A 17800-nucleotide genomic window follows, 5' to 3' on the forward strand; every position below is an offset into this window, starting at 1 on the left:
TCGTCGAGTAGATAACCGAATCGCCGAGTCCCCTTATTAAAAATCTATGTATGGCAAGGACTTGTATTTGCTTCGCGAACAATCGAGTGGACTCGTCGAGTAGACATCCAACTCGCCGAGACCTTCAAGATTTTTACTCTTTTTTTCTTCTGTATTCAATTCCCAAGTTCCCGGTTGCATTCCCCTCTTCCTTTTGCTCCTTAGCACATCTTTTAGACCGAAAATATAATTTAAACAAAATTATGTACCTTTTGTCCATAAATTGCAATAAATTAGCCAAAAAGTAATAACATTCTAATCTAAATATATAGCTAAATATGCACATATCAAACACTCAAAAGTTTTATAAATTATATTATGTTTAATTAACATTTAGTGAAATGTTTACTATAAAAATGCCAATCTTTTAGGAAGACATGCATACAAATCATATACAAATTTCAGAAAGAAAACAAACTTAAAGGTTTTTGTATTTGGTTGAGGTCTTATCACCACTTTTGGAGATATGCTATTATATTAGAACTTTTAATTTGTAAGTTCGTTATACTAATTCGTTTTTATATTTTCTTTGTTTTTGGATTATTATAATAAAGTCGTTGTAAATTGTGGTTTAATCGTTAATATATTGATCATATGTTATATAGGGTGATTTCGAAAATATTTAATTAAATATTTTAAATATGTTTTTATTTTGTAATTGTACCGTTTCAAAAAGATAATTAATTAAAACTTATATATATATATATATATATATATATATATATATATATATATATATATATATATATATATATATGTTATACTTTCCATCTCTCTCTCTCTCTCTATATATATATATATATATATATATATATATATATATATATATATATATATATATATATATATATAGAGAGAGAGAGAGAGAGAGAGAGAGAGAAAGAGAGCGAGCTAGGTTCAAATGTTTCTAGCAACTATTGTGTACATGTATGCACCAATAAGAATTGAGGAAATAATAAATCATTAAAAGGTATAATACTAATCTTTACATATTTAATGATGGTAATTCATTAACTTCCAAAAACCTGGTCTTTTCCCCTGTTTATCTTCAACGATCGACTTCAAAAATAAAAATGTTTGACTTAGTCTCTCTTATATCATCAGAGGATCCATCTTCTTCTTTAGCACATGCCGCCTCAAATCATCAGCCATCCCTATGCCGCCAAGCTTTATCCAGGTTATTTTTACTCTTTTGTTGTTCCTATTTTCGCAATCTTTAATCACGATTAATTGTTTGATTGAAGATTCATATTTATTCAATTTCTCACGTTTTGATAAAATAATCAATTGATGTTTTGCTTTTTGTGTTCTGTTCGAACACAACTGCAAGTTTTTATTGGATTTCTTATTTTGTGTATAGGTTGGAATTACTTGTCGTAGTCAAAAAGTATAATTTGTGATTATCTTTTTCTTTCTTATTGCTTTCCCAATTCCCACCATCTCAAATCACACAGGAGCTTTAACAAGCTATTCTTATCATTGTAACGAAGTTGGACTATTGGATTTTTTACTGTTACATCACTTTATATTTTTGATGCAAACTTTGTGCCGAGAAATTTTAATAAATCCAAAATTACATGTTGAAAATTTATTCGAAAAATACTTGATATGAATATCAATTTGATTTTATCAAAGTCAGATTCTAAGGTTCGATTTTCATTGATTTTTTTTCAATAATTGATTTTCATTCGTGAAAAATAAATCATGTTTGAAAGCATCATTTTTCTATCAACATTCTTTTAATTTGTAACAGAAATTATTCTTGAGAATGATAAGTTTTATTTGTAAACTCACACAAATTTCACAAATTCTTAAAATAATCGTTTTTTTATTCTTGAAATAGAAGATCAAATTGAATTTGTGCATGGATCGGTTTTCAATCTTGAAATAAAAGATCAAAAAATCTCATATATTCTTGCAAGAATCGTAGACCCTCAAATTCAATTTGATCTCTTATCTTCCTCATGAATATCAAGCACCAAATGAATAATCTTCAATTAGTAGCAGTAGCAAAATCGCCTTGGTATCTAATATGATGATAGTAATTCTGTCAGAATGGAATCTCAAATTCCAATTCTGTTAGAATGAAATCTTGGATTCCAATGCTTAAGTTCCATTTCAACCTAAGCATTGAATTTTTTATGAGCTATCATGTCTAAAACTTGTTATTTTTCCTGCACTTACTCATTGGTTTGTGCATTTTCTTCAATTTTTACTTATCGGTTTTTGTGCAATTCACAACTTTCATTCTATGAGAATATAAATATTACATAAAGCATGTGTTGCTAGTAATCCTAACAGAATACATTTATACATGCTTTAGAATGTTTATGCATATAGAAAAAAAAGACAATGATTTAAGTGCATTCTGTAATGTATCCTGTTAGAATTTATTTATATATATGCATTATGTTAGAATGTCTTTTGAGAATATTTGTTAACAACAAGTATTTTTGTTTAACTGGTAATACTAACGAGTAATGTATCTTATTCTTTCGTAATTGCATAGAGAAGGAATTCAATATTGATCTTACAAGAGAAATATTTAGAATCGAGTTCACCAACAAGTATATATACGAAGATCAAGTAGATTATATGGACCACTGAAGAAGACTAAGTGCATTTGTTCAATAATTGTATATTCAAGAATGCTATTTTTTAAAAATTTTATTCATTTTTGATGATATTCTATTAGAATATGTATAAATATATTAAAATGCATAAGGATATTAGTCTGTAAGAATATGTATGAATTTGTATTTTATTTCGGATGTGTATTAATAATAAAATCATAAACCCAACTTGGATACATATGAATAATAATCTAGAATTCTTAAATCAGGTTAATTATCAAAAATATCTGCATTGGAAATATATTCTGCAAGAACAAAATCGAAATTATATTTACTAGTTTATGGTTGACATTCTATCATTCTTACAGAATAAAATTGGATTTTTAAAATTGAATTAATTTAAAATATTCAGATTTTTAAAAACAAAGTAATTAATTATCCCTAAAAATCCAAAAATTTCCTTTTTTAATATAGGTTAATTGACTAAAATGCCCTTATGCTGAAATTTGTGTGATTATATGATACATGTTATCCTATTGTAATATCATAGACCCTCAGATCATGATCTTTGAATCTATTCCATCCGGTGGTCCAGATCTGTGCATTCTAGCACACAATAGTTAGTAAAAACAAAATAACACACACACACACACACACACATATATATATATATATATATATATATATATATATATATAATAGAGGTCAAAACACTTCAACCAAAATTCATTTAAAATATAATATTTCAAATGCTTTTTAATAATGATTGTAAAAATTTCAACATGTATTACTTAATTGATTGATTAATAAAAACATTAATGTTTTGAAACTCATATCTCTTAAACTTATATTATTTAAGTTTTTAGTTGACTAAAATATTTTTCCTACATAAAGATAACATTTTATGTTTGGTTACTCATATTTGTTTATGTAATTAGAAAACGAGGTGTACATAGAATGACGACTTCAATTTCACTTAGGAATCGATACCACTAGAGAGGTATATTGTCTTTAACCGGTGGTTGGCGATCCACATACCCTTTTTAATTATTTATACTAATGCTTAGTAATATCTATTTTATATTCCTATTCAACTTAATTTTTTAGGTACAAATTAAGGAAGAAGATTCTCGGCGTACCAACATGAAGTCAAACGTACGCCTTATAAAATATGTAATTAAAATTAAATAGCATATTTACTAATCGACTTATTTAAAACTTTTGATGACATTTATGTATAATGATATATTTTGTATGACTTCATTCTTAATTTCAATGTTTAATATTTGAAAGTTCATATATGAAATCTTGGATGTTTTGGTGTAATTTAATTTCAATGTTTAATATTTGAAAGTTCATATATGAAATCTTGGATGTTTTGGTGTAATATAAATAGTGTAATACAAAGTTTATTAGTTCAATATTATTTATTAATAGTTCATTTAAAACAACTTATTTCTTATTTTATCCAAAAAATATTATCGGACATAAGAAAAGTCGATTATATTAATGTTATACAAAAACTTATAATATATATTGGATAATATAAAAGAAAAAGTAAAGTTTATAAGGTATGAAGTATATTAGCTATTATCTAAATATAAGTTGATGAATTTTTATGTTATTTGATAATTCTTTTAATGCCCAAAACAAGACTAAAAACATAAATTTCAACATATTTCTATTTTCCCCATAATTATTTTAATCACTTAAATGCATTCTTGCGCAATGCGCGAGGTTACGCCTAGTAATAAGATAAAGGCCAGACCATAAAAGTACAAATACACCAAAAATCATCAAAAGCAAGGCCGTTGTTTGTGTTTTACTCCAACTCTCTTTCAGATTCAGACCCCCACACTTACTACTTAGTTTTACCTTCATTATCTCCTTGCCTACACTATTTAATGCCTTCTAAAAATAAGACAAAATTACCAATGCATTTATATGAAAGAAAAGTATCATATTCATCCAAGTATAAAGACATGTGTCTATTTTCATTTGATCTAATAATCTAGAAATACAAATTTATACAAATATGTTACTATGAAGAAACTGGTTAAACACAAGGATATCCAAAAACAGGTGTCTAGTTTCTATGAAGAAACTGGTTGGGATTCGAATTTCAGTGACTAACCAGGTCTAATCAACGTCAACATCAAACTAAACCGGTCTGTGGTTTCTAGCGAGGAGACCGGAAAGCAATTTAGTGAGAACATCAGCTCGACTCCGGTGATAATCAGTCCACACACACAAATACTTGATTGCTTCCCTTTTCTCCGCTTTGAGAACAATTATAGTTTCATGATTCGATTACGGAGGAAGAGAATGAAAATGTTGTGGTTATGGGTGATTACCTGATGAACCAGTGGAAGGATTTGGCGGAGCAGGCGAATGATGATCCGATTCACGACGAGAAACACAAAGAACCTAAAAAGAATTTGAAGCCAGGGTTATATCTAGAAATTAGATTTAAACATGATCTCATCTATCACCACAAACACACCGATGAACATAATTAGAACTCTAGCTACAGTGAACAAGCTCTGAATAGATCTAGAATCAGAATGTTGGATGTGAGAAAGGAAATTGATTGAGAAAGCTCTAAATAGATCTACATCTAGCATCAAATAGAAGAAGGTGAAGAGATTTATGGATGTTATTAGTTTTATGGATCGGTAACTTCACTGTTGTCGTTTTCTGAAAGGGTTTGCTCCAAGGAGGTTTGTGCCTGCATGTTCGTGGTTAAATCATGGAGGAAATTGACAGAAATCAATGAGGTGTGATTGTTATGGAGACTGACGATGATCTGGAAGGCAGAGGGCACCGATATGGAAGGCAGAAGGGTTTGATCTAGAAGCAATCGTTGATGAAGCTCTGAACTAAAGAGAGTCATTGAGTGAGACAATCGATGGATTTGGGAGAAAAAGAATCGATCGGATTTTGGGGGAATTATCTAATTTCCAAAAAAAAAATTCATACCGATAATACCCTTATGATTATGTTTACAGAAACCTAATATGCCACTAAAGATAGTTAGATTTACAAAATATACCATTGATCATCTAAGCCATCGAAATAATTGATCAAACGCTCCACTTTTAGTTATCGGGTTCTCAGGAATATATGAGTTCTCAAATGATCCTTCCTATATATATATATATATATATATATATATATATATATATATATATATATACATATATATATATATATATATATATATATATATATATATATATATATATATATATATATATATATATAAACAAGGATTTATTTCTAAGTTGTATGTTTGTATTCCTTTTTAAAATAAAGTGCTATAAAATCATCGTTAATACTGATGGGATTTATAAAAGACTAAGGGCGTGTTCGGCACGAAGTGTTTGAGAGCTTCTAGCTTTTAGCATTTAACAAAATGCTCCGTTTTGAACAGAAAATCTTGTTCGGCACTACAAGTTTCTAGCGATTAGTTTAAACAAAACGCTCTAAATCCAAATGCTACTTCATGTAGCGTTTAACAAAATGCTACAAGCTACAAGCTACCCGCTACCCACTACAAGCTACATACTACCAACTAATTTTGCCGAACACGCTCTAAAATAGTATTGATATTGTGAAATGCTTAATTATGTCGCTAAAGCTGATTAGCATTTTTTAATCTTTATGCTAGTTGAAAATAGCTTTTGTGACGGTTTGTTGTTGTCTCAAAAGGGTTGCCAAACACTTTTTTAATTTGTATAAAAGTGTTTGTATTATATATATGGATCCGGTAATCAATTTCTTCGACTAGACGTATGTCTATGATGATATATGTGTATTTTTCAATTTATACAGAGTTGGAATTTTACAACTTGCATGCCTTTTATTTATTTTTTCCATGTAATTTAGTTTTTCCAGTTAATTGCAATAGATGTTAAATTAGAAAGAAAAAATATATTGGAAAAATGAATTGATAAAATTAAAGATCGAAAACAACCAAACACGACCCATAGAGATTGGTGACTTAAGGGAGTTCTTCTACTCGGATGTTTGGTGAATTTGAGAAAGCAAGTGGGGGTCGTGCATCACTATGGTTGTTTTGTCCCTAGATTTATAACAAATGACATACAAATAAGATTAAGAAAATAAGAATTACGAAGAGTTTTATAATTATTTTAAAAGGAGTTTTAAAATTAATTTTGTCAAAAGAAATTTCAAAAAGATTTTAACCAAAAACTAAGCCATGGGTTTTAATGTAAAGCATACGACAATAATTTAATAAACATATTAATTCTAGTGTTGTTTCGGTGCGGGAAATTGTATTAGCCAACCGTGTCGATTTGACATTTGAAAGGTGAATTGTGATTCACGATAAGTTAGAGTCTTCGGCTAGACATCACATTTGTTTAAATGAACGATTTACTATTTTTTTTGTGATCCAGACATACATACCCATCACAAGAGGTAAACATGGAAAGAACTAGTTATGTTTTAATAGATGTCTTCAGACGATAATTCTTATATTACATGTTATGCATTGTCAGACCTCCTCCTTGAATACAAGTTGAAGGGCATAAGCTCGTTTGTTTCAAAGCATGAGATTTGTACTCAGATTTACAAAAAAGCTTCATGTGATTGAAGAACCGGTTCTTAAGGATTCTGCAGTTGGATTCACTATACTCGACATAGGAGAACATGGTAGACGCCAAAATTATTCAGGTATCATTCATTATGTAAGGTACCTTGATTTTTCAGCTTCAAAAGAACTTGAGAAGTATTGATCCATGTGACATGATTAACTGGCTTAGGGACATGTTCTAAGGGTGAGTTATTGTAACGTCCCATTTTCATGACCAATTTTGTTTCATTTTATTTAAAGTAAAGCTTCCCAATTATAAAATTTGTTTAAGAAAACCATCAGTTCATAATTACAAATATTAAGAATCAGAGTATTATAACGAACACAAAATCCCCAATGCTACTGATGAGTGTCTATAGGCCCGCCTTCGCCTTCCTATAGCCACCGATGATATGTACCTGAAACAATAAACAACTGGGTAAGCATAAATGTTAGTGAGTTTTCCCCCAAAATACCCCATCCGATAAACATACAAGCATTCATAACGGCCTACAACCTCCCGGTTGGAATGCATAGGCCCAACCAGTCCATGGACTGGAATGCCAACATGAAACGAGTCCAATCCACCATCAGGTTGGAATACGTAGGGTTTTTTGGCCTACCGGCTCAACCCAACAACTCTTCTTAAGCTTCCATGCCTACGGCTTACAGCCGCCTCGCACCAGGTATCTTGGCCTACAACACAAAGCAGGATTGCCTCAACCCACTACTACCATACGTCGACATATAAACAATCAGGAACAAGTAGGCACATAATACAAGCAAACATCAATCATACAACTCACTACCGGCTACTAGTCCTCTCACAGCACACATTCCTGCTATCAGCTAACCTCAATGAAATGCATAACCATAAGTACCCAAAGTTGAGATAGCCACCCGAACAGATGATCATACTCTAGAGCCACAACCAAACAAGAAACATGCAAGAAAGCCTAGATCAAGAGTTTTCAGGCTATCCTACATGACCACATACAGTCCCTAGGGCACTCTGTTAGATGATAACCAATAGCTACACATAGACAAAAAGATCTATAGATCACTACCGCATAGCACATCCTATATACAAGAATATAGATTTAACATCACTACAGCATAGCAACATCCTATATACCAGGATACAAATCTAACATATCAATACAACATAGCAACATCCTATATATAGTCGGATACAGATCTAACAGATCACTACAACATAGCAACATCCTATATACCAGGATACATATCTAACAGATCACTACAACATAGCAACATACTAAATACCAACAATACAAGGAATGCATAATCGTATATATTCAGAGGTGAGATAGATACCCAGACAGGTAATCTTACTCTAGAGTCACAACTAAACAAGGAACATACAAGAAAGACTAGATCAAGAGTCCTCAGTCTATCTTACATGACTATATACAGTCCTTATGACATCCTTCTCTTGAAAGATAACCAAAACTAGTGGGCTGGCATTTGTTCCTTCGACTCATGGGTACAATGAGGCAAAACTCACCTAAAATGAAGAAGCCGAAAAACTGAGACACGTTTCCCCTTCTGTGCTGTGTGCTCCCGCGAATCTGCTAATCGCCAAAACCAAGTAAAACCTTAATGAACAATCCAAAACCCTCAAGTTTGACCTAAAGTAAAATTTGGTCAAATGTCAACGATCAACGATCAAAGAAAGTCAACAGTCAGTAGACTCTCACGACGTGAACATCTATGGCTCACGTCGTGAGCAACTATAGGACAAGATAGTCGGGTCTTACAACCCTCACGACGTTACATGCATTCTCCTCACGTCGTGAGATCCGTCTGTTCGCCATTTTGATCCAAAATCCTCTTAATCTGTTAATCCACCATTCCATTTTTCCAAGAGGCTTTCTAACACTCCTAGGATCATAAAAAATGATTGTTTAAGGTCTTGTATGTCCAATACAAAGCTTGATCTCAAACTAGGTCATTTATGAAGAAAAAGGAGCTAAGTTCTCAAGCATGGACTCAAACATCCTCCAAACTTTACATCCATAAGATATAAGCACCAAGGGACCCCTTGGACCCATAAAGTTGCCAACTTTATGGAGTCCCAACAATCTAACTCTTAAACCATGGCTAAAAATAACAAGGGAACATAAATTTTGGTTCTTGGTTACTCATAATGGTCCAGAATTGTAGCTAGAGGTTGCAAATGGAACTTCCAAGCTGAAACTATGCTTCAATGGCGACCCCTTCTTTTCCAAGCCACCAAAACTCCACCAAAATCACAATCAGAGGCTAGGTTTAGGGTTTTACTGACTTTAGGAACGAATGAGGCTGTTTAGGAACCCTAAAATGAAGTTTATGGGGTTTAAATATGAAGGAAATCCCAAAAGATCATGGGTTTGGGCTGCATCGCACCTCACGTCCTGAGCTTTTTATTTCTCTATGGTTCACATTGTGAGCCTTGGTTTTACCTCCTTGAAGCCCTAAATCGGTCTGATCCGGAAACTGTTTGTTACAGTTATTTATGATTTGAAATTATGAACGTTATAACAGGATGCATATTATATGTAGGAGAAAGCATGAATATGCAATTATTCAAGATGAAGAGATATTTTAACAATTTGTGGGGTTCTGGTTTTCCAGTCAGTTAGGAGTTTGCTACATATATTGAATCTAACGAGGAATGTGGAAGTCATATTGAACTTGAAATAGTTCAAAGGTAAATATAGAACCGTATCTTAGCACTAGTACTCAAATAATGGTTAAAGAAACATCTATCTATCTCCATATGTTGAAGAATACCTGTTAAATTCCATTTTCTGCATCTTTTCTATTAGTTTCTATTATTGTTTTGTATAATATTTTATTATTTGTATATGTATTTAGCGTAAATTATAGTCAAATCATGTTTTTCACCAGAATTCTTGTATGGTTCAGATTTTATGTCGTTTTCAAGCATTTTGAAGGTAGTAGTATTTTGGATGTGTTTTTGGAAAGCAGCTTAGATGTATTTTTGGAGCTTCTTGAAGGAAAAACATCTAAGGAATCTAGAAGTTGGATTAAAATAGCTAAAATTGAAGTTTTCAGGTGAGAATTGTACATTTTTGGATTTACATGATCCCAGCCAAAGAGCATGATCATGTTACACGATTGTTTTTTCTTCCCGTAAAATTTTCTAACCATTTGAAGACCTTGTCAAAGTTAAACTCCTAGAAACACAATCAGAAATACGATTACACTTTTATCTTGACAATTTCACGAAGCCGAAAAATTATATTTTCATACTTTGAAGCCATTACACAATAAGGACACCCATTTTATGATCACCTTTTAAGGAAATCTACTTCGATATAAGTTAGGCTTGTGCATTTATCGAATTTTTTGTATTTTTCATGTTTTTCGAAAATTCGACCTCATCAACCCCATAATCCTTATCTAAATTTAGTTTTTGCCTATAAATAACCTTCCTGACTTCCAAATCAAGGCATTAATTCATAGACCGATGTAGAGCCATTTTAAACAAAATTATGACGTTTTCCGGTGATTTACGAAGATTTGAAGATTTTTAGTCAACTAATTAGTTTAAATTTTATCATTTTTACGTTACATATTATTTTATTTGTCTATATTTGTTTTATCCATGTATGTTTAAAAACTATAGTTTTCAGTTCGGCAAAGACTTTGACTTTTTATGCTGTTAATCTAAGATTTGGTTTTTAATTTGCGCTTCTCTCTATTGGTTTAATTTTGTGCTTCATGAATGTTTGATTTTTAATTCTTTTTAGAATGGTCTATTAATTTAGGACTAAGTCATTTTAGTTAATCAATTAAAATCTATAATTATTTTAATGAACTTGTAATAAGTAACAAGTAACAGATTGATTCCTCATTGAGATTTAATTATGTTATAAACTTAAATTTACTTATTTTTATGTTTCAAATTAAGCATGTGAGAATTATTGTCGGGAATTGTTGACAAATCATAATTCTTCTTTTCTGATTTATTTAAGATCATATTCAATTAAGTTTGTAAAAAGTTAGGATTAACTAAAGAACTTGTTTTGGTTAATTAATTTTGTAAAAGATAACTCACAATAGGTTATTATTAGTTTTCAATACCAACTTAGAAAAAAAGCATTTTAAATAATCAGATCTGGATTAATTGCATAATTAGAAGAGTCGTAGAATTGAAACACTTTTTATTACTGGATTTTGTTTATTTTATTTCACTGTAATTTTTCTTTTTAATTAAGAAACAAAGTCCCATTTTTATATGTTTCATACTTGACTAGTATGTGCTTTGCACAAAGAGGAATTGGTGCTTAGGCTGTGTCATGTGGATTCGACACTCCTTTCTGTTGAGTTAGATGTCTAATCCATAACTATAATTGGTATAAACTTGAATTGATAGCAACACAGTCCTTTTAGGTTGCCTTCAAACCTAGCAATTAGACATGATGATTTGTTGGAGAGAGAGGTTAATTTATTATTTGATTAATAAATTGTAATAAATAGTTTATTAATATATTATGTCAATAATATATTAATTAGAAATAGTATTATTTAATTGAGAATTAATAAAAATTTAATTGAAATTAATTTTGAGATTAATAGAATTAATTAACAGTGCATGATCTAAAATGCAATTGTTCAATAGTTAAACAAAAGGGTTCCAGAACGTTCTTGGAGAAGGATGGAAGGTTTCAATGGGGATATTCTAGGGTTTCTAGAATATCCCATGTTGATAATAAGAAGGTGGATAATTACACTACTAGAAAAACAACCTTTTACGACGTGCAATTAATGACACACACTGATAGAGGACACACATTTGTGCGTACCCTAAAAATTAATGTCGGTTTTCCAAAATTTGAAGGATAGAGGATGCACATTTATGCGTGCCCTAAAATTAATGTCCCACACAAAAATTAAAAACACGGAGGGCACCTATCATAAAAAAGTGTGTCGTGTAAAACTGTCGTTTTATAATTTTTTTTTCACGAACGCGTGTTCTTCTATTTTTTTAATTGCCAAGCGGGAGGAATGAAATCCCAAAAATTGAAAACCCCGCTTGATACTTGTGAGAGCCCGAAATTTCATCTTGTAAGTCAATTCAATCAATTGAGAGTCAGACTTGTTTCTATTAACTTGTAGCCTTGTTAAGGGTCATTTTAAGAGTTCTAAGCCTAGTACACTTAAGGATTGTGTGTTAGGAAGTGAACCACATAAGAACCAAGAGCCTAGAACAACATTTGAGCCATAAAACTCCAACAAGTGAGGTTCACGGCCAAGGACCATGTTCACAGCCGTAATCCCTTGTTAGGCCGTGATCTCTTGCTATATGGGTGAATTTTAGCCACTTTTCTTTCACTTCTTCTTCTCCTGGCCGCAATCACTCCATTCTCTCTGTAGTATCATAGTTCAAAAACACCATCTTTCACTCTTAAACACCCCTTTCCTGTGCTACTCCATATAAGCTTACTAGGATCTTCAAACACTTGCCAAAACACCAAGATCTTCAAGTGTTCTTCACCATTTTGGGCTGTGAACTTCAAGTGGTCCGTGAACCCTTCATCATTTGGGCTGTACACCATCAAGCTTGGGCCGTGAACACCTCAAGCCCACCCGAGATCATCTTTCAGCCTCCTAACTTGCTTCTAGCACTCTTTTGGACTCGTTTGTGCCTCGGGACTTCACTCGTGGAACTGATCATTCTATATCGAACCTTAGGTTGAATCACCCACATAAGGTGAGTTCATACCCTTATAATCTATCTATTAAATAGTTTTAAATGCTTTTAAGGGGGGGGGGGGGGGAATACAAGTTGAGCATAATTATATTGTGTTAATATTTACCTGTGATAACCATCACACAAAAGAAATTCTTCTGCTTTTATAAGTTATTAATTCAATTAAAAAGCTCTTTTAAAAGATGTTAGATTGTTGTTAATTGAATCTTTTCTACAAATCAGTAGCAGTTCAAACAAGTATACTAGTAAACTATAATATGTACCTGACTTTCAAATAGGTATAGAAGGAAGAGATTAAGGAGTTGAGTCCCGTCGATGTAGGCTAGAAGAACAATCCGTCTCATATGCAGGACAGTCTAGTATCCATATCTTGAATAGGAGTCAGTGTGCATGGTCAATTCCATCTTTCCGCTGAAGGAGAATCCAATACCAGTACTCAAATAGTAAGTACCGAGAGTACGATAGTGATTAGCTGTCGAAGGCTAGTTTAGGGATTTAGTACATACTATATTCTAGAACAAAGGAACAATACATGATTCACGTACTTATACTTTACACTCCCAGTAACCTAGGAAGGGAATTTATCATTAACTCATTGTTTAGAACAAAATATGATAATACACAAGTTATAAGGATATATATGGGGTACATCTACAAAGTACCAGGTTATATATATGGGCTACATCTACAAAGTACCGGGTTATATAAGGGGTACATCTACAAAGTATCAGGTTATATATGGGGTACATATGCAAAGTACTGGGTTTTATTTACACAGGGTACATCTACAAAGTATTAGACAATAATAAATAAAACATAACAATATATGAAATTTAGACCAGTATCGTCTAAGGCGTCTAGAGTACATGATTTCATAACTTCTAGTGGTTTTCCTAATAATAGATCTACGCCTCATAACTTTCCTAGTAACATGAACATACAATTTGAAAGGGGCCTATAATTCTAACTTTATGATTCCTTGGTAGATACATTAGGGTTATATATTAATCAGATTCGATAGGCAATAGGATGTGTGCTTTCCGCTTCATTTCCTGTTCCTTGTTTGGTTATGGGCTTAGAGTAGATTCACACAGTCTACTATCTATTCGATCTTAGTGATATATATATATATATATATATATATATATATATATATATATATATAACTCGTATTTACCAAGTAATCATAGGGAGTGACAGGTATGGGTCAGGTCATAACATACAAACATAGTATACTTCTTTCTAGTACAAAAACATACTTTTCGGATAGAACATTGAGCAGGTGAAACTAGAAACTTATCTGTAAATGGTTAGTCCTACAATTCTTTAGCTTATACGTCAGGGTTATATATAATTTATCCGATAGGTAGTGGAATGTGTGCTTTCCGACTTACTTCCTATTCCAAGTTTGGTTGTGGGCTTGTGGTAGATTCACACATTTAACTGTCCGTTCGATATCAGATTATATATAACTAGTATAAACTAAGTGATTATAGAAGGAAATATGATGGTTACCATTTTTACTAAAGGAAATGTATGATTTTCTTAAAGAATGTTTTCATCAAATATAAAAGAACTATTATAGTTAACTCCGTAAGCCCCAAGTGAATACACCGGGGTTATATACAATGAAGATCTAACCAACAATGGGATGTGTGACTTCTGACTCATTTCCTGTTCCTTGTTTGGTTGTGGGCTTAGGGCAGATTCACATAATCGATTATCTATTTGATCTAGATTTTATATAATTTGTACTCATTAAGTACTCATAGAAGGAATTGTAGAGTCATTTTTACTTATCATTCATCATATCAGAAAATATATTATTTCTAGAGGAACAGGCAAACTTTTCTAAAGAACTTATAGTATACATTTTATAACTAAATACTTATGAACTCACTAGCTTAAATGTTGATCTACTCTTTCAAAATAACTTGTATTCTCAAGAAACTAGTAGACAGGTACGCGCTCAAGGATTCAGAAGATGGAGCATATAGCTTCATGTCTTTGTTTTGTTATTTACTTTTGGAGTAAATCTTTTGTGGATCAAATACATGTAAACACTTTAATATTAATGCAATGGTTGTTTGTTACTTTGATTACTATGAGGCATGTTTTGTGATACCGAGCATGACGTCCTCCGCCCCTGAATGTTTCCATCGTTCCGGTTTGGGGGTGTGATAGATTGTGTAATGACCATTTTTTTTACAAAGAAAATCTTCATTTTTAGTTAATCAAAACCAATCTCATAAACCATAAATTCCAAAATCATTTGTTTTGAAATCAACATTCATTACATCATTGTTCTTTTTTAAAACATCAGAGGGTCCCAAACACTAAAAAGAGAGAAAGAGTGCATGCCGCGTCATCACGCCGTGCCCTTGCCATTGGGCTTAGAAGCACCTGAGACAAATCAACAACCTATAAGCGAAATGCTTAGTGATTTTCCCAGAGCATACCACACACATTCACATACACATATCCTGATAGCTATTAAAGCTATAATCAAGCCATAGAAACCATGGAATACGATTAAGAAAGAATGCCATGGGCTACCCCACATGGTCTTTACCTAGGACTGCCATGGGCTACTCAACATGGCCTTACATCCAATGCCATGGGCTACTCCACATGGTCTTTACCTAGGAATGTCATGGGCTACCCCACATGGTCTTATATCCAACGCCACAGGCTCCCCCGGGGTCTTCCATACCAACACAATATCACATAACATATCAATTCATAAATGAATACCACACACATAACATGTTCACATAATGGGCCGACCTTGGTGCCTTAGACCCATGGGTATGGTGAGAAGACTCACCTCCGTCCGATGAATACGAATACTGTCCTCCTAGTAATCCACAACTTCTCGAGCTGAATAACAATAATAATAATATAATCAATGATAAGACCTTAAATTACCCAAGGAAAGGCCCAACCTTCAAACTCTACCCCCAAGGCCTAATTAGCTTTTTCTTGCAAATGGTCCCCAAAACCCAAGTCCAATATCCTTAATAGGCCCCTTGGCCCAATAAGGCCCAACCAATAAGTCCACGGCCCAAACAGATGAAAAGGACTCTAACTCACAGAATCCAAACAAGCCCAACAACCAAATGAGGCCCAAAGGCCCAAAACAGCTTAGGGCCCAATCTGAGTTGCGTACGCTCAACGTACCACCCTGGTACGTGCAGTGTACTAAAGGTTTAGGGACTACGCGCCACGTACAACCAGTTATGCCCAACGTACGACCATTTTAAGCACTCTTTCCATTAAGTGCTTAGTGCTTGAATCCTTCACGTCCAAAATCTAGATCTAAGTCCGAAAAGACGTCCTAAGGCATCAAGTTGGCAACTTTATGCCCTTGCATGTCTCCTACACACCCAACTACCCCAATTAAGACCTTTCTAAGGTCTTTTACCCATGCATGAGGTCAAATCTCCCATCAAGTTCCCATTTTTATACTTCTAAATGACTATAGGACCTCAGGTATGCCTCTCATATCAAATGGGGAGGCTTAGCTCAATAAAAGAGGTCCAAAGTTCATCAAAGGGACAAACCACCAAAACCCTAGCTAGATCTAAATATTAGAAAGGAAAGATGCAAGCTTTTTACCTCCAGAAGCTTTGCAATAAGATTTTGGTGTAGGATCTTGAAGCACCCACTTGGTCCAAGCTTGCTTGACTACCCATTCTTCTTGAAATAAACACTAAAAGGCCACAAATGCACTCTTTAAAGCTCAAGAATGATCTCACAAGGTTTCCAGAACTATATGGACGTTCTAAGGCTATGTAGGCTCTCTTGGGTGTAGTCCAAGGGACTTAAAGTTGTTTAATTAGGCCTCAAGTTCGGAAATTTAGGTTTTGCGTCCCTGGCGCGTACACCCGACGTAACTCAAGGTACGCCCAACGTACCCTAATTCCTCCGCAACCACTTCCATGTAGTATGCTAAACGTAAACTTAAGTACGCCCAACGTACATAAGGGACCATTTATGCAAAAGTTATCATTCCTTAGGGTTTTAAGACATACCAGAATTTTAGATGTTACAACTCTCCTCCACTTGAACTAGACTTCGCCCTCAAAGTCCGTGGCTGAAAACAGTTCGGGGTAATGCTCCCGCATCTCCTCCTCCGGCTCCTAAGTCCATTAGGAGCCCCTTCGGTGCTACCATTACACCTTTAATAACTTTACTTCCTTGTTCCGAAGTCCCTTCGTCTCCCTGTCTAGGATGGCAACCGGGCTCTCGACATAATTCAGGCCTCCATCCACCTGAATATCATCTAAGGATATAACTACGGACTCGTCAGCAATACACTTCTGAAGCTGAGACATTTCGAAGATGTTGTGAATCTGACTAAGCTCCTCTTGTCACACCCCAAAACCAAGAACGGCGGAAACATTTTGGGGCGGAGGACGTCATGTACAGTATCACAACACAGTATAATAGTAAGTAAGTAAAGAACATCATCTATTGCATTAACTATATAATTTTAATACAAGTGTGTTCTGTATAGCTATAGACACCAAAATATCAAACAAAATATGAGATGAGTCTTGTATGCACTCCATCTTCTCAAAAGCTGGCATCGGTACCTGTCTACTGATGACCTGAGAATACAAGTTATTTTGAAAGAGTTATCAGTATTAAAGCTGGTGAGTTCATAAGTATTTAGTGTCTATGTTTGTATCAAAATGATTGAAACGGTGTTTGATGTACGAATTTGTAAACGTTTTTAGTAAAATTATGTGAATGTTTGTAAGTGTTTGTAAAAGTTTTTAACTCCTAGAAAATCCTATATTTTCTACTAAAAGTAGCCTTGTACCAAGGCACAACTGTTTTGTATGT

At 33.2% G+C, this 17800-nt stretch overlaps 1 long non-coding RNA gene across 1 annotated transcript; it reads left to right on the forward strand.

Annotated features, from left to right (window-relative positions):
• Positions 1-1057: 1057 nt before the first annotated feature.
• LOC145050782 (uncharacterized) lies at positions 1058-2848 on the forward strand. The gene is made up of 2 exons (XR_013683436.1): positions 1058-1216; positions 2549-2848. It is a non-coding gene; the product is annotated as an uncharacterized LOC145050782 (long non-coding RNA).
• The last annotated feature ends 14952 nt before the right edge of the window (positions 2849-17800 follow it).

The sequence above is a fragment of the Lactuca serriola genome, chromosome 5, assembly GCF_051521515.1.
Source record: "Lactuca serriola cultivar US96UC23 chromosome 5, Lser_US96UC23_V15, whole genome shotgun sequence".
In the NCBI taxonomy this organism is placed as follows: domain Eukaryota; kingdom Viridiplantae; phylum Streptophyta; class Magnoliopsida; order Asterales; family Asteraceae; genus Lactuca; species Lactuca serriola.